The sequence below is a fragment of the Gopherus flavomarginatus genome, chromosome 2 (assembly GCF_025201925.1).
Source record: "Gopherus flavomarginatus isolate rGopFla2 chromosome 2, rGopFla2.mat.asm, whole genome shotgun sequence".
Classification (NCBI taxonomy): Eukaryota; Metazoa; Chordata; order Testudines; family Testudinidae; genus Gopherus; species Gopherus flavomarginatus.
In genome coordinates, this window is record NC_066618.1 from 192,919,984 (window position 1) to 192,942,540 (window position 22,557).

The 22,557-nt window shown below is 44.0% G+C and overlaps 1 pseudogene; it reads right to left on the reverse strand.

The window, feature by feature from the left end:
* Positions 1-1,112: 1,112 nt before the first annotated feature.
* LOC127045608 (glyoxylate/hydroxypyruvate reductase B-like) lies at positions 1,113-18,221 on the reverse strand (annotated as a pseudogene).
* Between the last annotated feature and the right edge of the window lie 4,336 nt (positions 18,222-22,557).

Below are 22,557 nucleotides of genomic sequence, written 5' to 3' on the forward strand. Positions count from 1 at the left end.
GATCTTGTGGTGAAAGAACCAGAAGCATGCTACCCCCAGTTACACAGGCCTTAACCCAACATTTATTTATCTTTGTGTATATTCAAGAAGAATGATATAAAGAGGGTTTAATTCTATTGGTGGTTCAGAGTTTTCTGCGTTTTTATAGAGGTTTCTTTATTTCCAAAGATTCTTTAGGTTAATTCTTAGTTTTTTAGTTTGTCAGAGCAATTTAATGACAATCTTATGCATATGTGGAAAAATCAGGATGGTAAATTTATGAGTACATTTGGTATTCCAAACATGGTGGAAATTTCATCTTGAAGAGGACTCTTCTTCCTGTTGCTGATAATTAGCCTACCTGAGTAAGTGCAGGTTGAACGGATTAAGTGGTGATATGTAGTCTGGATGCATTTTTGAGGTTTGAAGGGACTTGAACTGTAAGATATTTTATTCATCCTGGAACTTATTTAAATGAAGACTTCTTGTGTGGCTCCCTCACACAGCAGGATATCAGAGGTTTCGGAGATCTTAATTTGTAACCAGATAGCCTACTACAGGGGTAGGCAACCTATGGCACATGTGCCAAAGGTGGCACACAAGCTGATTTTCAGTGGCACTCACACTGCCCGGGTCCTGGCCACCGGTCCGGGGGGCTCTGCATTTTAATTTAATTTTAAATGAAGCTTCTTAAACATTTTAAAACCATTATTTACTTTACATACAACAATAGTTTAGTTATATATTATAGACTTATAGAAAGAGACCATCTAAAAACATTAAAATGTATTACTGGAACACGAAACCTTAAATTAGAGTGAATAAATAAGGACTCGGCACACCACTTCTGAAAGTTTGCCGACCCCTGGTTTACTATACTGTTGCAAGTGTCTAATAAAGCAAGTGCAGACTGGATGACTTGAGTACAAAAAAAGTCAGCAAATTGGCTACATATAGCACAGGGGTCATATATATATAACTAAACCAGGGACTGGCAACCTTTGGCCTGCAGCCCGCCAGGCCGGGGCGGTTTGTTTATCTGCTGCGTCCACAGGTTCGGCAGATCACGGCTCTCACTGGCCGCAGTTCGCTGCTCCAGGCCAATGGGGGCTGCGGGAAGTGGCAGCCAGCACATCCCTCGACCCGCGCTGCTTCCCGCAGCCCCCATTGGCCTGGAATGGCGAACACCGGCCACTGGGAGCCGCAATTGGCCAAACCTGCGGATGCAGCAGGTAAACAACCTGAACTAAACTATTGTTTTATGTAAAGTAAATGAGGTTTTTAAAAGGTTTAAGAAGCTTCATTTAAAATTAAATTAAAATGCAGAGCCTCCCAGACTGGTGGCCAAGCCCCAGGCAGTGTGAGTGCCACTGAAAATCAGCTTGCATGCTGCCTTCAGCACGCGTGTCATAGGTTGCCTACCCAATATAGCACAACTTCTTTCTCTGTCTTGCCAATCTGTATGCATTTAGTTTGTTTACTGCTTCTAAAAATCTTTGATATTCAATAACAAGAACAAACATCACTAGGGAGAGGAGATGTCTCTAGCTATTGTCTATAAACGAGGCAGAAGGAGATGATTTTTTGGGGCTCAGAGTTCTAATCAACATTTTGCCAAGGTCAAATTGATGTAATAACTAAAAAGAAGGCTGATCTATGAAAAGGCTTTTTATGTCTCCATAGATATTATATGGGTGAGGGTTTTGGTGACACTGAATAATGAATTAGATAAAAAAATCTTCTGAGATTACTGAACAATCTGTAGATGAGCACGAAGCCTCTGTCTGTGTTAATTAATTGTGGACAATATTGAATTATGAGAGAGAGCTCTCTAATCCAAGCATGAGGGTATTGGCCAATATTTTCATATCTTTATTAAGTATGGCTATTGGTATGTAGAAGACATGTAATGGAGTGTCTTTTCCTGGTTTATGAGTAAGTATTATTTAAGCCTCAGCTAGTGCGGATTGGAGTTGTTTCTTCTTGCAAGCCTTTATAAAACATTTTCTTTAAGAGCTGACATATAAAATTCAGTGCTAAACCCATCAAAGCCAGCTGCATTTCCCCGTTGAAAGGCCTTAATTGCCTCTCTCTTCTATGGAAATACTATTTCTTAAAGTCTCTGAGATTGGCATAATTTGGGAAATTTTATCTCGTGTAATATAAATTTAAAATGGCAATTGAAGTCTCCTGGAGTAAATATTTTGATGGCTCTAAAATTTAGATAAGTTTGGATTTGAATAAACTTGTTCTACCATATTAAAAAAACAGTGCAAAATGACAGACTAGGTGGGGTTTCAACAGGGTCTGGCATATTCACCAGACTTGGAAGTAAGCTAATTAACATATTAGACAATATTATGTGAGTGCCCTATTTAATCTCCCCCAGAGAACATCGTTAGAACTATAAACACACCAACAATCAGCAGCAGTCAATGTTTTCATAGATCCATTTAGCCTGTGTCCAGCTGTGACAAATTACAAAGCGAACAATAAGATATGGAAACCATTTACAGTTGTATCTACATTTAGGACAAGAGGATAGAACACTAGACTGGGACTGAAGAGATCTGCATTCTGTTCCTGGCTCTGCCATTGGCTTTCTGGGTGACCTTGGGCAAGTCATTTCTCCTCTCTGTGCCTCAATTTCCCAATCTGTAAAATGGGAGTAATGATTTTGACCTCAATTGTGGAGTGTACTTTGTGATCTACTGATGAAAATGCGATATAAGAGCTATTATTTATTTGCAAACCAAAATCAAGGCTGAGGTTGAGGTTCAAGTCAAAGGTTTCACACATCTGTAGTAGCAAGTCTTCATTCCTGTAAGGAGAGTTGTAGAATAATGTTCTTTTATAGCTGTGTCCTTTAATATATCTCAGCTAGAGAAACACTTCATTGGGGATAGGGAGACCATTAAGAGCTGCCAGTATATTTGCAACTGCTTCCTCTGTTATCGTGCGAGTGCTCTTGTCTGTTTTACTGCCAAGGTGAGGAGTTATAAGAATGTTCTTTAGTTTTAATAATGGATGATCTCTGCAAAAAAAAGGAATAAAAAAAAGCCAGGTGTGGTTAAGATAGCTACTGGCATTATCCTAATTAATAAAGGCCCTGCTTCAGCAAAGCCTTTAAGCATGTTCTTAAATGTATGAACTTGTTTAATCTCATCAATGTTAGTGACATGTAAGTGTCTGCGTAAGAGCTTTGTGAATCGAGTTTAGTTTGTTTTGGGTGCTAACTGAATGGGAATGTTTTAAGATTTTTGTATCATTCCTTCGTGGAAGCACAGAAACTGATTTTCTGCTATAGGCAGCAATCTGTGACACATTGGGAGGGAAGGATTAATCCTATGTGATGCCATAGACTTCATCTACATGACTCAGATAATCGACATCTCTGCCCTTTTGTTTAGTGCTCTAAAAAGTCATATGGGCCAATTCATTCCATGAGGTGTAGTTCTAGCAGCTTTATTGTTTTTAGAAGTTAAAGACCAAGAGACCCGCAAAACGTCAGTAAAATAAACTATGTTGTACTGAGGAGACAGACGTACGGGGAAGTGGAGAAGTGAGGCTGCTGAAGGTAGTCTGAGCAGTGGTGGCTCATCCAGTGTCTACCCATCACCATCATTTCTACTGCCCTGGGATGCGTGTTTTCTCCCTTCAGGTAAAGAGTCTGGAACCACAGCTGGTGATGCTTCATGCTGTGATTCTGTGGTAGGCATTGGCCAAAGGACTTAGCTTGGCACATGCACTGCCCTCCTGCTACTTACTGCCTTTGGTGTTTGAATTTACCAGTCAACTCTGCATTCCGACCTGTTCCCAGTCATAGTGCATAACATGATAGAATGCTAAATTCAGACACAGAGGGCAGCCATCTGTGTCAATCTCCAACCTCTGCCAAATTCCCACCTGTTGTGCCTTTTTGAGTACTTATTTCTTGTTCTGTTATTTTAAATATTTTTTGATAAATACACACGGCTGTGTACCTGGGCAGTGGTTCAGGGTTAGTGACATCCAAAGCTGCAGCCTTGATAACGCCAGTCTGAAGAGCTTCCACCAGTGCCTCTTGAGTGGTATTATGGTTAAGAGTCATGGACCAGAGTCAGGAAATTCTAAATTCTGGTTACTACAGCAACTGTTACTCTATCCCCATGGCACATACATATATAACAGTTTGTTTTACTGTATATAGTTAACAGTCTATATACATCTATAGTATTACATTGCATAAATTTAAATACTGTAAAATATTTCAGAAACTTCAATGTAAAAAGCTGCTAAGGTTTTTAGGTCAGAACACTGTCACCACATCATTTACAATACTCAAGCACCTAAAAGTAAGGAAATGAGTAGATAAGAACATAATAAATTGTATACTGCCCAATTCATAATGATTGTATACATTAATCAACTCATATGCTTCACTGAAGACTACACACATGCTGCATTTGCATATTTGAATCTAATGTGAATTATTAGGGTGTAAAAGAGCATCTGACAACCTTTATTTATTTATATATTTAAGGCACAATATTTTCAGTCACTTCAAAACCCAAAAACAGCCAAATGAAGTTTTATCAAACTTTTGAAAAAATTCTACCCTGGGAGAGGGCGGGAGGAGAGACAGAGAGACATCTAGACAGCCATTACTTAAGGTCATCATAGTTTCAATCCTAGCAGCAGTGTCATGCACCATTCCAGTTAGTTCTTACAGCTTCCCTAGACAGCCACCACCCTCAAATGGACAGTACCATCCCAGTTCCCAATATCTCTGCTCCTTCTCATTCCATAACACACACAAACCAAAAGTTTTTCATTTGAACCCAGTCATCCCCCTGGAGATAGGGGCTGGGGGGGAAGCCTCCAGGAATGTAAGCCCAAAGTTCAAACTCAGGCTCAAGCTTAACCCACCTTCTGTCTACACACAAATCAAGTTAACCTCTGGCTCTGATCCAGGGTCCCAGGACCCCATTGAGGTGGAAGGTCCAAGCGTGACTGAAGCTGTGACCCATGGGTCAAGTCCTATTGCTTTGCAGTATAGACGCAATCCCACTGGGCTCATGCTCTGGGAGTCTGCCAAACGTATCCCACAATCTCACAGGCTGACTTTCTTGATCCTCTGGACAGTCAAGTTTGGTGGACAGACTGGTTTTCCTACACTGCATCACAAATAAAGGGCTAGAGCAGCCACATTTTGAGAGGCTGCGAGGAAGTTTTGGATATGGATGGTTGGACTTGGAACCATATAATGCAGTGTCGGTGCTGGAGCCCCAGGCTGAGCCCCAGAGTTCAACAATTCTTAACCTGGAGTTACCAATCAGTGTAAATTCTCAAGCCCTAAGTTAACAAACCCAGGTTCTACTAACTCGAGTTCTGCTAGGCCTGGGCTTACATTGCCACGCAGACATACCCTTGAGAACCTGGGGGTCCTTGGTACACCAGTTATACTCCCCAGTGCTATTTGGTACTACACTCTGGAAGACAGGGGTTGTGCAATAGGACCATTACACTGTACCCTACCTCTGCTGATGTTAATGAGAGTAGCAGTGGGTTTCATCAGCTCTAACTCCCTTTTCCCAATCAGTTTGTGTGTCTGTGGTGTCAGGCTCATGACCAGCATCATGAAATCTGACTGCTGGAGCAAGTCTTCTATCTTTGTACAATAAATGGCACCAACAGCCTGTTCCTCTTCCTCAGTTCTGATGAGAAATAAGAATCATGTTGCATTAGAGGCAGTCTTGGTCATGGAAATGTTACATTTCTAACTTATGTTACTCCCAATGGTACTTTACTTTCCTAGTTGTAGTTTGGGAACTATCTCCCCAGGATCACTGGTAACCAAACTAACGAGTGATGCGGTTTCAGCAGAGTGCACAGTCGCAAAGGGGGAATGGATTTGCCAGCCATTTGTAGGCTTAATTTCCTCTGGAAGGTGAAACTTGTGGCAAAGCAGAGGTAAAAGAAGTCTGTCTCCTAGGTTTTCAGTGGCACATGTGTATTGAGTGGTCCTGATCTCCTGACCATCCTTCAATAAGGCTCTTTTTATGAAGGATGGAAGTGGCAAAAGAGTTCCTTGGGCAAGTAGGACTGTTCAGTGATGCTCCATGATTCAGATATAGAGATATTTTTAGTTTAAACTTTTTACAATGCAGAACTATTATATGACTCAATCCTACTCTTAATAAACTTCCCAGTTGTAGTTTGGGAACTAAAGAATAGCTTTTCATAAGCACCTGTGAAAGTCAGGATCATGAGTCCCATTGACTTTCAGTGGGATTTGTGCTCCTAAATCCACTAGGTGCTTTTGGAAAAACTTCTTCTTATACTGGTGAGTGAAGATGAATGAAGAACTAAAGAGTCGGATAAAAATGTATGCTACAAAAAGACATTCTTGAGCAGGGACAAAACCCTGTAACTGCAATGTCACAGTTGATCACGTGTTTTTTCTAACCCATAGATTAAATTTCTCCTGCTGCCTAAGTCAACAACCAGAATGCAAATGAGATAGGAGTTGAACAAAACTCCACTAAAGTTTTCAGGATGTTTATTTGGGTCTCACCCAGCACAAACATATACTACTTGAATAGCTAGATACACTTTTACTCTTTGATAAAAATGAAATTTTAAAGGTACTTCAGAATACTGATTTTCACTTCTATTGCATCTTCCATCCAAGGATCTCAAATTGCTTTACAAACAAGAATTAAGCTTCACAACAACCTGGGTAGGCAAATTGTGCTACCAATTTGGATTCTAAGTTAATGGTGACCTGCAGAGGAAATAAAAAAATAGGCCTATGCCTTTTTTTGCTCTTTATGATATATAAAAGGTGGCCTACAAGGTGGTTCCCCCCTGCCCCTCGGGTCATTTTTTCTGCTTGGTTTTTTTACTTTAGAAATATTAGGAATGTCACACATGGTTATCTCTGGTTTTGTTGAAAGACTTTGGCCTCATCTACACTGGGATTTGTCTCAGTTACAAGTAATCTGTGGCCAGCTAAGAGCAAACCTGCACTGTAGCAAACCTCTATTATAGGCAGGCAAAACCACCATAAGGTGAAATTTGCACCAGTGCAGCTTACCCCAGTTTGAAATGGGGTAAAGCTGCAGTGGTGAAAATCATGGCTTATGGCAGCACTGCCATTATACCAGAAGCACAGGAACAGCTATGCCAGCTGCTGGCCACTGATGAGTGAAATTCCAGTGTCGACAAGACCTTAGAAGTCTCAAATGTACGTTGTGCATTCTCATCCTGTAGCTAAAAGGGCAAAAGTGCTGAATTTTAATGACAAAGACCTCCTTCCTCCCATGTGTTGCTCAGAAATTTGAGTTAAACAGTGTTACAAAGAAAGGGTGAAATCCTGACCCCACTGAAATCAACAGCAAAATTCTCACTGATGTCAATGGGACAAGGCTTTCACCAAAAGAGTTTTAAACAGACTGACTGAAAATGTAATCACCTCTCAGTTATTCAGCTTATTTTTTTCTTGTAATGACATAATCCTCCTAGTTCTCCAGTTATCCATAGAATTTCAGGGAAATAAGACCAGAATTTCCAATTAAAAAAATTAGCATAAAGAAACTGGAAAAAAACTTTCAGTCCCCTGTTTTAATTCCGCTGGCCACCTCTGCAGCAAGCTACCGACAGAGCCAAGATTTAAAAAAATGTCTAAGTCCACATTTAGGTGTTTAAACATGGTTTTAGGAGCCTAACTTATAGCAATCAATCATTTCTTAAACTCTTGGCCTCTCCCCCTTACATCGCAATTCTTTGCTATAATCACAGAAGCATCTGTTCTCTCTAAATGAAAATACTACAATTACACACTTCCTAGAAAAGACTGGCGATGTTTTAAAAAAATTAACTACTGGTATATAATTATAAAGAAGTGAAAAATATATTCTGCTTTAATGGGGATCAAGTTTATTTTTACCTCTAGTTCCTGTTGTGATACAGAATTTTCATTTCAAAAGCTTTGGCCCTCAGTGCAACCTTATACCCAATGCTGCCCATTCCAATGATACCAAGAGTAGCCCCAGTGACTTCATCTCCCAGCCAGTCAGCAGCAAAACACTCAGTGTCTGGGGAAACTGCAATCTGACAGCCTAAAATGAAAAATATTGAATGAGAAATTGATTTGTTTCAAGATAGTGCAACAAAATGCTAGAATATGGCATTACTACAACATAAATGTTAAATAATAATTAAGAATAGAAAGACACTGTTTTAATGGGCTTTGCTCTCTTTTTCCCCCCTCCCTCGCCTCTTCCCAGTATCCAGTTTGAATCTTGAAAATATCAGCTTTCCCTGCTGTGCTGGGAACCTATACCCTGCCCTGTTGATTCTCCAGTTAACACAGAAAGACTGTTGCCCCTTAGGAAGTCTCTCCCAGACTTTGACCTGCATATGCCCTTGCCAAAAAAGTAATACACAGACACCATAGTGCAAGTAGAGATCATTTCTTGCCAGTACTGCATTCATGGGGGGGACACAAGTGGGGGCACGTGACTTCCTCACATGACCCTCCATGTGACACCTCCACCCTGCCCCCAGGTTGGGGGCCCCACACTCTTCCCATCCTCTTTGGCACCTCCATTTGAATATAGAAACATCAACATGCTTAACTACTCACTTCCCCCAAATTATGTAGTATTCAGTCTGTTTATATGGAATGTGGGAGTTGGGTGAGGAGCCATTTCAGCATATGTATGACTTATTAAAAGACAAAAGTTAAGTAGAACTGTATCCTAAACTGCTCTATGGTATTGTACCCAAATATTGCATTTCAATGGGGGATTCAACTTCCTTTACAGGAACAGACTCCTGAAACTCTTACTGGTCCACAGAAGTGGTCCATAGTCAAGCAGATAGTCCCATTGTCTTCAATGGGACTAATCAAATGATTAAGGGTTTACAGGATTAGGTTCCAAGTTTGCAATTGTTCTGGATTAAACTGACAATGTCTGAGCTGTCAGATCAGAAGGAGCTTCATTTGAATAAAGGTGGGCAGATGTGTGATAAGTCTTAGCTCCATTGCTAAGATGAGGAACGTATTTTTCAGTAAAGTTCTTGGCAGATTCCTGAGGCAGCTGGTTTTAGGCTGTCAGTGTCCGGCATTATAATCTTCACTTATAGTTCTCTCACCCACAAAACTGGAAAATGAGGCATTTGTTTTCTTTGTTTTGCTGCTCCAGTTCCAGTTAACAAAATGCATGTTAGACTAGTTTGGATGCAAAGAAGAATTCTGTTTACACTGGGGACAACACCTGATTCCTATCAGGCTGCAGAACTGGGCTGACATCAGAATCCAAACATCCTCTGGTCAGTGCAAGCAGAGGCATTCCTCTAATGATTTGGACTAGATGTGATGCAGTATGGATGTCATTGCTAATTTAGACCAATAGGGAGAAACAGAATAAAAAACATTGTTTAAACACCTTCCATCTCTCCCCCTCAGGACTCCTGACCAAGGTAACAGCACAATACATATGCTAACAAACTTAAACAAAGGTTTGTTAGCATATTGTGATGGGGCAAGGCCAGATCACTACAGTAAAGTAGTGAGGAACAGGTATGTTAGCCCCAGGCTAAACAAATCCCTGGTACCATGGTAACAACTCCACCCCAGGCCCCGTGGACATTTTGATCGGGCCCCTGCCCCGTGGACCCAATCGGTCCCCTCACCCTTTCACTGCCAGCCAGCTGCATGATCTGCAGCCGGTTTTGTTCCAGACCGCGCCACGGAAACATCTGTACTCGCTCATGCTCCATACCCTTCACTACCTCACCCTCGCGTCCCGCCCCGATACCAAATGGCGGGACCTCCTGCCGCCTCTCGAGGGTGAGGAGCCCCGGTGGGCCAGCTTGTGCTCTGCCCTGGTCCCGAGGCCCGCCGGGGATATCAGTTGGCGGCTTCTTCACGGAGCCGTGAGCACGGGCGTGTACTTGGCGCGGTTCACATCTGTCCCTGGCACCTGCCCTTTCTGTGGTGAGGAGACCTTGGCGCACGTTTATTTGGAGTGTGCCAGGTTGCAGCCCCTGTTCCGGCTCCTCCTGAATATTTTCCTGCGTTTTTGGTTGCACTTTTCCCCTCACCTTTTTATCTACACGCTCCCCATCCGTGGCCCCACAAAGTCGCGGGATCTCCTTCTCAACCTCCTCTTGGCCCTGGCCAAACTGGCCATCTACAACACCAGGGAGAGGAGGTTGGCCGACGGGATTTCCTGCGACTGTAGGGCCTATTTCCGTTCCTCCGTCTGCTCACGCATCCGGGCAGAGTTCCTCTGGGCGGCGTCCACTGGCTCCCTTGACGCCTTCGAGGAGCAGTGGGCGTTGTCCGGGGTTCTCTGCTCGGTGTCCCCATCGGGTTCCCTTCGTTTAGCCCTATGACCTCACTCCCGATCCTGTTTTTTCATTAGTTGTCCCCCGTAATTACTTGGTGTCCCAGACCTGTGGGTCCTCCCCTTAGGCTGGGAGGAGGCCCTTTAGAATTGGGCGGGCTTCGCCCGCCCACCCCCGCTGGATGCCAATAGGACCATGGTAACAAAATGGCAGTTGTTCCAGGTTAATCAAGACACCTGGGGCCAGTTAAGATCCTTCTAGAAGGCAGTGGAGACAGCTAGATTGATTGGGACATCTGAAGCCAATCAAGGGCTGGCTGGAACTAGTTAAAAGCCTCCCAGTTAGTCAGTGAGGTGTGTGTGTTAGGAGTTATAGGAACAATAAATAATAATAAAGCAGTACAAAGTCATATCAGGTGCAAGGAAGGAGGCCCTGAGGTAATGGTGAAGGAGATATTCAGTGGGGGCTGCTGTGGGGAAGTGACCCAGGGAATTGTATATGTCCTATTTCCAAAAAGTCAGCTGCCATATCTGCTAATTTTAGGGTCCTTGGGCAGGAGCCTGGAGTAGAGGGTGGGCCTGGGTTCCCCTGTCCGCTCCCTGATTAATCACTGAGACTGGGAGATAACAGAGACTGTGCAAGGGAGGGTTGCTTCTCCTCACCCCCCTTATTGGCCTATGATGAAAATTGCTCAGTAAGCTGTGACCCTTGCCTCTAGAGAGAGAAGGGCTATGTGGAGGGTCACAGTGAGCCTCTGAGGCTAGCAAAATCTGCCAGGAAATGCAGGACCCATGGCATCAAGGACAGAGCTTTGTCACAATATGTATTGTGCCGTTAAAGCCATTTGAAGAATGAATGCCTAGCTGTGTTCTGCTCCTTAAATGAGCACCCCATTCTACAGCCCTGGTCAGAATACTATAGTAGTAATACAGGATTTGGTGTTATTAATGGAGAATAATATTGGATGTTAGTTAAAACAACAACAACTTATCATGTTCACCTCTCCTGCTCTCCCTGGAAAGGAGACTTATTTTCTTTGAGAGCATTTGTCAGTAATTTACCTAAAGAACCCTAGATTATCAATTAACCTCTAATTCTGGTTATAGAGTAAACTAAAGTTATCTTTATTTGCAGAACACAGAAAATAATGACTCTCTCACATGCTGCTAGCATGAGTATATGTAATCATTTATCATTTTCTTTTGTTCTTTTGTTTATGGTACAAAATGTAATCGATCAAAGGGGTGGGGGTCAGTAGTATGGGTTAAGGATATAGTTAATTAAAAGATCCAGTAGTTAATGAATTGTAAATGATGAATTGTAGCACCTGTGAACATCTCTGTAAACGAGTAAGGTATATAAGACATGGCAACGGATAGTGATTCGTGCAGGATTTGAGATTGATATCTCCCTGTGCCTTATTTGATTTCAAATAAACTTGCTTCTCCACTCTGGTGTGGTCATTGGGGATACGCACACCGGGCAAACGAACCCCAACTGTTGCCCCCCTGCAACAGCTTTGGCGAGCCAGCCAGGAGGTCTGAGGCTGAAAATTAGCCTTGCCTGGACCCTCTCTGGTGGCAGACGGATTGAGACAATCGCTGATGCCCAGCGCGCACCGGTGCTTTCACCGGGGGCCTCAGCGAAGTCTGGTACAGTCGACCCCGGGAGGCACAACAGTGCAACGCCCCAGAAGGTGGAGAAGCTTTGGTCCCGAGCGACGGTGAGGAACCGGTCTCGGGGATAAGGTAGGATATAAGTTAAAGGGTTTAATCTGTCATCTGTTAGGACCTGGGGATGCCCAGGGTCTCCCTGTAAGGAAATGGGGCAGGGGCAGTTACAGGATAAGGTAGCGTGCACGCCTTTAGAATGCATTCTGGTTGCATTCTGGTTAATTGGAAAATCTTTGGAATGGATCCACTAACTAAAGGTAAACTAAAAAGATATTGTACAATAGACTGGCCTCAATACCAGCTGGAGGATCAGGAACGGTGGCCACCGGAGGGTTCGATTAATTATAATAAGATCCTCCAACTTCTCTTATTTTGTCAGCGAACTGGTAAATGGAATGAGCATATGTATGGTCAGATATTTATGTCATTATGGAACAGAACTGATATTTTGAAGCAGTGTAATTTGATTCCAACAGGCTTAGGAAAAAGTTGTGAAAATGTTTAAAACTCATTATTTACTGTAATAGCAGGAGAGGGGTCACATTCGGCCACAGCATCCCCACTGTATGATGACAAATTCCCCTCAGCCCTGCCAATTGAGCCCTCCACAGGTTTGTACCCTTTGATTACTGAACCTTTTAATCCTGTGGATCTAGCGGCTTTTAAAGCGCAGGCAGGGGAATTCTCAACCAACCCCTCCCGATTTATCTCAGTTTTTGAAGGCTGTCTGGTTAGTCATAAACCTGACTGGGATGACTGCCAGGTACTTTTACAAACACTCCTCTTCGAGGTGGAGCGGGACCAGGTTTTAGCTAAAGCACGGGCAGAGCCAGAACGGAGACATGAGCAGGATCCTACCACTAAGGAGGCAAAAGATCAGGTACTCTACACCCATACACGCTGCTAGCCTCTGTGGGGGGACAGTATTCATGTTTCTCAGTTCTTGATTTAAAGGATGCCTTCTTCACGATTCCGGTGGACCCCCAGTCCCAGGAAATTTTCTCCTTCGAATGGGAAGACGCAAACAGGAATAAAAGACAGCTGTGTTGGACGGTGCTGGCACAAGGATTTAAGAACTCCCCCACTCTCTTCGGCCAAGCTTTATCTCGGGACTTGGAAGAATGGGAAAATGAAAACAAAGTCCTTCTCCTGCAGTATGTTGATGATTTATTAATAGCAGCAGTGGGGCTAGAAGTATGTCTCCAGGCAACCGTAAGTCTTTTAAACTTTCTCGGGCTGTGGGGGTATCGCGTGTCAAGAAATAAAGCCCAAATTGCCCTCCCTGAAGTATGTTACCTAGGCTTCCAGATCTACTCCCTGGAATTGCAAGCAGCTTAGAGCATTCCTGGGAATGGCAGGATTTTGCTGCATATGGATTCCAGATTTTGGACTGCTAGCTAAGCCACTGTATGAATGTGTTAAAGGGACCGATCAGGAACCATTTTTCTGGACAACAGAGGCAAATAATGCCTTTACCTTAATAAAAGGAAAACTGATGGAAGCCCCAGCCCTGGGTCTGCCCGATCTTTCTAAGCCCTTTCAATTGTATGTACATGAAAGAAGAGGGGTGGCCCTGGGACTACTTACACAGTTATTGGGCTCTTGGAAACGTCCAGTGGCTTATTTCTCCAAACAATTGGATCAGGGTGCTAAGGGGTGGCCGTCATGCTTACGGGCAGTTGCAGCTACAGCTCTGGTGTTAAAGGAAGCAGAGAAACTGACTTTGGAGAGGGGCTGTGCAAGTGTATATTCCTCATATGGTCCACGCCTTACTGGACACAAAGGGGGTCTCTGGCTCACCCAAGCTCGGCTAGCCCGGTATCAGGCTAAGCTCTTAGAGAACCCCGAAGTTACCCTGCAGGCTTGCCCCTCCCTTAACCCGGCCACCCTGCTGCCAGAAACAGAGGGCCAAGAACATGACTGCTTGGAAGTTATAGATGCCCAGTATTCCAGCCGTCAGGATTTGAAAGATCACCCTCTCCCTAATGCAGACTATGAGTGGTACACGGATGGCAGTAGCACTGTTATAAATGGACTTAGAAGGGCGGGCTATGCTGTTGTGTCTCTCCATGAAACTGTGGAGGCAAAAAGCCTGCCCCCCGGGACCTCAGCCCAGCTAGCTGAAATAGTGGCTTTAACTCGTGCACTTGAATTGTCAAAAGGGAAAAGAGTTAATATCTTCACGGACTCTAAATATGCTTTTGGTGTGCTGCATGCCCACGCAGGTCTGTGGAAACAAAGGGGATTACTGACGGCTCAGAGCTCTCCGGTCAAGCACGAGTTACAGGTTCTTCAGCTTTTGGAAGCCGTACAACTCCCCTTACAGGTAGCAGTAATGCACTGCAAGGCTCATCAAAAGGAGGATCACAGTATTAACCGAGGCAACGCTAGGGTGGATAGAGAAGCCAAGCGGGCTGCCACTTTAGAACCGGGATTAGCCGAGGGTGTCCATCTCCACACCTTGATTCCATCACTAGGGGACCTCCCTACCCCGCAGTATACGAGTGAGGAGTTAGAGTGGGCTGAATCTCTTGGGCTTCAGGAGGAAAAAGGATGGTTCCGTTCCACGGAGGGAAAGGTCTTGTTACCAAAGTGTATGATGCGACCAGTATTACAAAAACTACACCAGACCTCTCATGCGGGCAGGGAAGCTTTGACTCAGCTCACACAAAAGTATTTCATCACCTCAGGACTTCGGTCCCTAGTGTCCCAAATATCTGCGGAGTGCCTTACTTGCCAGAAAAATAATCCTCGACCAGGGAATCCAGTTATACCAGCTACCCTAGAACCCACTCCGGGCCCCGGGCTAGTGTGGCAAATTGACTTCACCGAACTTCCTCGAGCCCAGGGGTATAGATACCTCCTTGTCCTGGTGGATCGTTTCAGTGGGTGGCCTGAAGCTTTTCCCTGCCGAAATAACACTGCTAAGACTGTGGCTCTTAAACTTGTTAAAGAGATTTTTCCTAGATTTGGCCTGCCTCGATGGATGGAGTCTGACCAGGGAACACACTTCACCTCAAAAATTGTCCAGAATGTCTCGGATATCCTCCAGCTCAACTGGAAACTCCACACCCCTTGGAGGCCACAGGCCAGTGGAGTGGTAGAACGCACTAATCAGACACTCAAAAGGCACCTAGCCAAAATATGTCAGGAAGCGTCTTTAAAGTGGCCCGATGCCCTACCTTTGGTTTTACTTTGCATTCGGGCTCTTCCTAAGGGTAGAACTGGTTTAAGCCCCTTCGAGATTATGTTTGGAAGGGCATGGCCTATGAATGGTACCCCGATCCTGCTAGGGGAATGGGAGGTTGGGTGTGGATATTTGTCTCAGTATATGTGTTCTCTGTCTGCTGTTTTATGTTCCCTTCACAGGTACATGAGGGACTCTCAGCCACTCCCTTTGGATGCACCTGTCCATTCCCTACAGCCTGGTGACTTCGTCCTCGTCCGTACCTGGAAGGATGAACCCCTCCGGGAAAAGTGGAAAGGACCCTATCTCGTCTTACTGGTTTCCCACACGGTGGCTAAAGTAGAGGGACACGAGCTGGATTCACTACTCCCGACTAAAAGCTGTACCTCCACCGCAGAATCCAGACCCCGAGCAGTGTACGGTTCAGCCTACCGGAACCGGAGCATCGGAAGATTTGGGACTCAAGTTATTATTTAAATGCAAATAACTCTAATTTGGCCATGTTTTTAATACTTGTATGGGTGTTTACTGTTTCTGGACAGCTGGCCCCTTTATCCTTCCGCTCCCCGGAAAATAACTGGTGGGCCCTTTTAGCTGTCACAGCCTCTAATTCTTCCCACCTTTTGTGTAGGGAGTGGTTACATTTTAGGGTCTGTATTTACTACTTGTTTTGTGGGGGTGGCTATGCCCTTGCAAGAAATTCACAAATATACTGAACTTCCTGGTTTCAATATTAAATTGACAGCTGGGCATCTATCTCAATTTGGCTCTAGCTCCAGTCCTAAGCCCTATACAAACCAGCATCGCCTTCAAATTAGACTAATGGCCGTGTCCTCAAATGCTACTTTCTGTTTTACTATTGTAGGGGCACAAAAGGTTGGTACTAATTTAACCAACCATGAGATGAATTGTTCTGTTTCTCCAACCCCAACTTCTTATTTGTATGCACACTTATACCTTCCCCGTGGGTGGTTTTTGCTCTGCGGACTAACCGCATTTACCTATGTCCCAGCTAACAGTTCGGGAGGCCCTTGTTCTCTCGGACGATTAACCATGGGGGTTGTCCCTGGCCATGCTCTAGTTTTAAAAATTCCTGGACCTACCCGAGCCCAGAGGGCTCGGTGTGGCCAGCCTCTGGACGAAACATGTGATTCTAAGGTAAATCTGGTGTCTAAATCTCAGGCCATAGCCCTTGCTACTTCATTGGTCGGAGACCCAGGCCTGGCCTTAGATGCAGAGCTCCAGCTTGCTAAAGTGGCCTGTGCCCTCGCCAAGTCCATTAACCTAACTTCCACTTTAATCTCTGACTTGGCCTCGGAACTCACAGGGGTCCGAGAAGGGGTGCTCCAAAACCGCGCTGCAATAGACTACTTCCTCTTAAGGCATAATCATGGCTGTGAGGAATTTAAGGGTCTCTGTTGCTTTAACCTTTCTGATCACAGCCAAAGTATCGAGAGTAGACTGGCTAAGTTGCGTGACATTGTCACTCACATAATGCAAAATAGTGACAATGATTGGTGGGGTTCTTGGGCTTTTGCTAATTGGTTTGGGTGGCTTAAAAGCATTTTTACCTCCCTGCTAGTGGTGGTAGCAATTGGTTTGCTCTTTTGCTGTGGCCTTCAGATAGGATTTCCATGCTGTAAAAGTTGTCTTTCTGCCCTTCGTCAGCCAACAGAAATGTACCCCCTTAGGGCGGTCTCGCTGCCAGCGTCGGGTGGCTTGCCCTTTGATCTTATTCTAAGTAATGAATATGAGAAAACTCAAATATGAGTATTCTCAAAGGGGGATTGTTGGGGGGTGCAAGGCTCCAAGTAACTGGCAATATGGCATGGGGTCAAAAGTTTACATTCTCAGGCCTATGATTGCCCTTCAAGCTAAACAATATGTTCCTTTAAAGTTAGCATGAGTACATGTAATCATTTATTATTTTTCTTTTGTTCCTTTGTTTATGGTATAAGATGTGATTAATCAAAGGGGGTTCTGTATTGTGGGAAGAGGATGTAGTTAATTAAAGAATCCGGTAGTTAATGAATTGTAAATGATCGATTGTAGCACCTGTGAACATCTCTGTAAACAAGTAGGGTATATAGGGAAGGGAAGAAGATAGTAATTTGTGCAGGATTTGAGATTTGTATATCTCCCGGCACCTTATTTGAATTCAAATAAAGACACTTGCTTCTCCACTCCGGTGTGGTCACTGGGGATATGCACACCGGGCAAACGAACACCAACTGTTGCCCCCTGCAACACCACCAAACATTGGACAACTTAAAATATTGTCAAGTATTGAAAATACATTGTGGGGAAAGGGCATGAAATCTATGTCTGTACTTTGTCTGGAGATGTAAATCCAGATGCTAGTGTGAATAGTGAGCCCTGCCCATAGACTACAAATTGACACTGGGATCACTTAAAACAGAACCCGGTGACATTTTCCTCAAAGATTTTTCAACCAAGTTTCAACTGGATAATGTGTTATAAACATAGACAATCTGCCAAACTAGCCCTCACTATTAAAGACAATGAGGTTTTAGTATTTTAAATGCTATTCTTCATCATCCAAATACATTTTCTGGGATTTAAACATTCACAGTTTATTGCAATGGGAATAGTTCTAGGAAAATTCAAGTTAGCGTGAGAGATGCATAAGATTTAAATGTTACCTTCCACCAGTCTTTTAGCAGGTGCCAGCAGCAAAGCCATTCCACTGTCTGCTGTGGAGCTGGAAACAGCATGTGGAGCATTAGCCATTTTCACTCCAAAGTTAGAGATTAGTTTCAGATCCAAGTGATCCATTCCTACACTGAATTTGCAATCACCTTCAAGTCAAGCAGGCTCTCAAGGAGTTCCTGGTCAATGATTGGTTTGTGCCACCACAAATAAATAGCTTGTACCTTTTTGCTCCAATGTGTTTTGTTTTTGAGAAATTCCTTCATGGTGATAAGGTGAAAGTGTTTCTTCAAGAATTCCACATGAGCCTCCAGCACACCACGTACACTACTCACCTCATTAACCAAAAGCACAGGCAGCTCTCGCTGTTCCATGATTTGCAAGAGGAAAGAAAACAAATATTGCTAAATAATGTCAAAACATTTTCAAGAACCATTCAGCAGGATCTGCATCTTTGCTTTCCTGAATCATGACAGCTACAGAAAGAGAACTTGTATACAAAATATTTGGATGGTAGGATAAACAAACCAGGTCGATTCAATGACTCTTTTTTTGAATAATCTATCAACTGTATCCAAAATGCAACATTCACAAAACTAAATCTGAACAAATTCTGTTCCTTCTGGGCTTTAGGCTGTCACAGCACAGCTATAATACTCTTGACACAATGTCCAAATTCATTCATGGTGGATGTCTTAGTTTCAGGTCATCCACAGAGCATTTAATTTAAAAAAAAATGAGTAAATAATTCACGTCTGACTGGACCAAATGTGATTCTCCAGATCATACTCTTGGACTTTGAACACTGGAGTTACCAAATACTTTTTAAATGCTTCACTGCCGAGGTTATTTGCAGCTACCTGTGCTGAAGAAATGTGAGAGAAACAAGTTACTAACCTTTCATAACTGCTGTTCTTTGAGATATGTTGCATGTGTCCATTCCATTCTTTCCACTCTGCATTCGCACAACCTAGTCACCGGAAACTTTTCAGTGAGTATGCTCTGTAAATCTAGGGAGGCACATGACCCCACATGCCTCCCCCGCAACACATCACCTGTGGTGATATCCACCAGGGCAACTTAAGTGCCCTCTGCTGTGGCACGCTGGCAGCACTGTTATAAAGGACCCAGCTGACCCCAAGCCCCTTCAGTTCCTTCTTTCCAGAATCCCCAACAAAGAAGAGTATGAGGGTAGGTCATGGAATGGACATGTGCAACACATCACAAAGGACAACACTTACAAAAGGTTAGTAACAGTGATTGTACATGTGCATTCAACTCTTGGTGATGCCCAAGCAGTTATATAGGTGGAGGGTTTAGAGTTCATGTACACACAGACTGACATGCATCCGACGAAATGGGTATTCACCCACGAAAGCTCATGCTCCAAAACATCTGTTAGCCTATAAGGTGCCACAGGACACTTTGCTGCTTTTACTGACTGCTGCTTTTACAGACAGTACAGCTCAACCAAATTTGGCATCATCTCTAGAGTACTGGGTGATAGCATAATGGGAAGTGAAAATGTGCACCCATGACCAGGTTGTCCTGGTCATACACCAAATGTCCTGGATATGGACTTGTGCGAGGAACACCATTGAGGTTGCTTGCAATCTTGTGGAATGAGCAGTGAGCTTGTTGGGCAGAGAAATGACTGCCAGATCTTTTTTTTTTTCTTTTTTAAAAAGATACAGGAAATTATCCAAGATGAAATTCTTTGAGAAGAGATTGGAAGGTCTTTCATTCTATCCGGTATAGCCACAAACAGTGGGTGAATTGCTGTAAAGGTTGGTTTCTGTCTATGTAATTGCCAGTGCTCATCTAACATCCAATGCATGTAGCAGTTGCTTGTCCCTTTTTTGCATGTGGGTTTTGAGTAAAATATCAGTAAGTAAATTGTTTGATGTGAAAATTTGATACTACTTTAGAGAGAAGTCAGATGAGGGTGTAAGTATACATTACCTTTAAAGAGGACTATATACGGTGATTTGGAAGTTAGAGCATGCAGCTCGGTGACCCTTCTCTTCTGGCAGAGGTGATAGCTATTAGAAAAACCACGCAAGTTGCTAAAAGCTCAAATAATGGTTCTATAGGCTTTGACAAGTCCAAGTTCAAGCCTCAAGGGGGAATGGGTTCCCTTATTTGAGATACAACCTTTCCAGGCCCTTAAGGAATCTGATCAGAAAAAATGGAAGTTATCCACATGAGGATGGAAAGCTGATATGTCTGCCAGGAGAACTTTACTAGAGAAAATTGCTAAGCCTTGTTGTTTCAGACGCAACTGATAGTTTAGCATACATTGAATGGACAACTGCATTGCCGAGACTCCGGTTTGACGAGCCCAGATAATGAACGGTTTCCATCTTGACAGGTAGGCAGCCCTGGTGGAGGGCTTTCTGCAACTTAGTAAGATCTGGCTAACTTGGTCCAAGCAAGCCTGGTCCCTGGGATTTAGCCATTGAGCTTCCAGGCTGTTAAATGAAAGGATGACAGGTTCAGGTGGAGCAGCCAACCGTGGTCTTGGGACATCAACTCTGGGTGCAATGGGACTGAGATTGGAGTTGCCACTGAGAGATCAAGTAGAGTGTAGTACCAATGTTGGCAGACCCATTCTGGGGCTATTAATACAACCCGGGCATGATCCCACTTGATCTTTAGCAGCACTTTTGGTAAGAGTGGGACTATAGTAGTAAAGAATAGTAAAAAGCAAAAAAGAGAGTAGTAAAGCTTCTCTGTCCAGGTTAGCAAGAAGGTGTTTGTGATGTGCAGAGTGTGGCCTTTCAGGAAGCAGAACTGGTGACATTTTCTGTTGGACTTGTTTGCAGATGGGTCTATCTGGAGAGTCCCCCACTGCTGGAAAATGCATCTGGCTACATCTGGGCAGAGAGATGACTTGTGATGACTGGAAAATAACCTGCTCAGGCAGTCTGCTAGTACGTTCTGCATGCTTGGAAAGTAAGAGGCCTGCAGGTTGATTGAATGGATTATGCAAAATTCCCACAGGTGAACTGCATCCTGACAAAGGAGAGATGAGTAAGCTCCTCCTTGCTTGTTGAGGTAAAACATTTCTGTGATGTTGTCTGTAAACAAACAGGTTTTTCCCCTGATATGAGGTGGGGAAAACTGACAAGCTAGATGAATTGCCCTGAGCTCTTAAACATTGATATGAAGAGTGAGATCCCTTGAGGACCATAGACTGTTTGTTTGAAGAGGCCCCAGGTGAGCTCCCCACCCTAGAGCTGAAGCATCTAAGATTGGTATCATCAAAGGTTAAAGGTGGAGGAAGGAAATGCCTGTACAAACACTGAGAGGGTCCAACCACCAATTCAGCAAAATTAGAACTTGTGAGGGTACCATGAACTCAGTGTACAGATGATGGTAGCTTTGCAAGTAAACTGAAGCCAGCCACATCTGGAGGGGCCTGACATGAAGCCTCACATGTTGTACTACATATGTGCATGAGGCCCCCTGTCCCAGGAGCTTCATACAGCTTCAGGCTGTTGTGATTGGATGAGCCTTGAGGTGGGTCATGAGAGATTGAATAGCTTGGAATCTTGACTCTAGAAGGAACGCTCAGTCCTGGGTCGAGTCCAACACAGCCCCTATAAATTCTATCCTCTGCACCAGGCAAAGGATAGACTTGTCTGTGTTGATCAGTAGGCCTGGAATTTGAAGGTTGACTGAGTCGAACGCTGGATATAACCTGAGCTTTGGACTGGCCCCTGAGTAGTCTGATGCTGAGGTAAGGGCACTCCCAGTCTCCTCAGGAATGCTGCTAACATGGCCGTACATTTTGTGAACACCCAAGGAGCTGGAGACAGACGGAACAGAAGCACCATGAATTGGTAATGTGAATGCTTCACTACGAATATGAGAAACTTTCTGTGCCCTTGGTATATTGACACATGAAAGTAGGCATCTCAGTGTATCTATCACCAGGATCTATAGAGGGAATGATGGATGCCAGGGGGACCATGCAAGACTTTAACTTTTTGAGACAGTTGTTGAGCTGACACAGGTCCAAAATAAGTCTGAGACCTCTCTGGAATTAGGAAATAGTGGGAATAGAAGCCCTTCCCTCTTAAATGTTTGTGGAACCTTCTTTATGGCTCCCTCGTGAAGGAGAGATTGAACATCCTGGACCAGAATCTCTTTGTGAGAGAGGCCTCTGAAGGGGAGAGAGGGAGGAAAGGAGGGGTAAAAGTAAGACTGAGACTGATTACAGAAGTGCCGGTTCCCTAGGAGAAAGGTGAGTGCGGGTCCCTCTACCTCGGTTGCCCTGCTGTTGCAGGCAGCCGACACCCAGAGGGGTGAACTTTGCCACTGACTCTGGCCATTGGGCATAGTGCTCTGAACTGCAGGGCCACTACATACACCCAGGTCACTTGCGCAGCCAAATATCCACTTGGATAACCCCCTGCAATCTGGCACCCTGTGATGGGGTGTACCTACCCTGCAACAGGAGGGATAATTTAAATCCACATTTGGAAATCTGTACTTAGTGAAGCTACATTCTTCCCTCAATTACACAATGTAAATCCAGCGTTACTAACTTGAAGTCAGTGAAGTTACTCTGGGTTTACACTAGTGTGAGGACCTGATCCAGCCATCAGTGAAGTCAATGGGAATCATTCCAGTGACTTCAGTGAGTACAGGATTAGGCCATGAGAGAGCAGACCCCATCAGGATTAGTGTCTGTAGGGGTGCTAA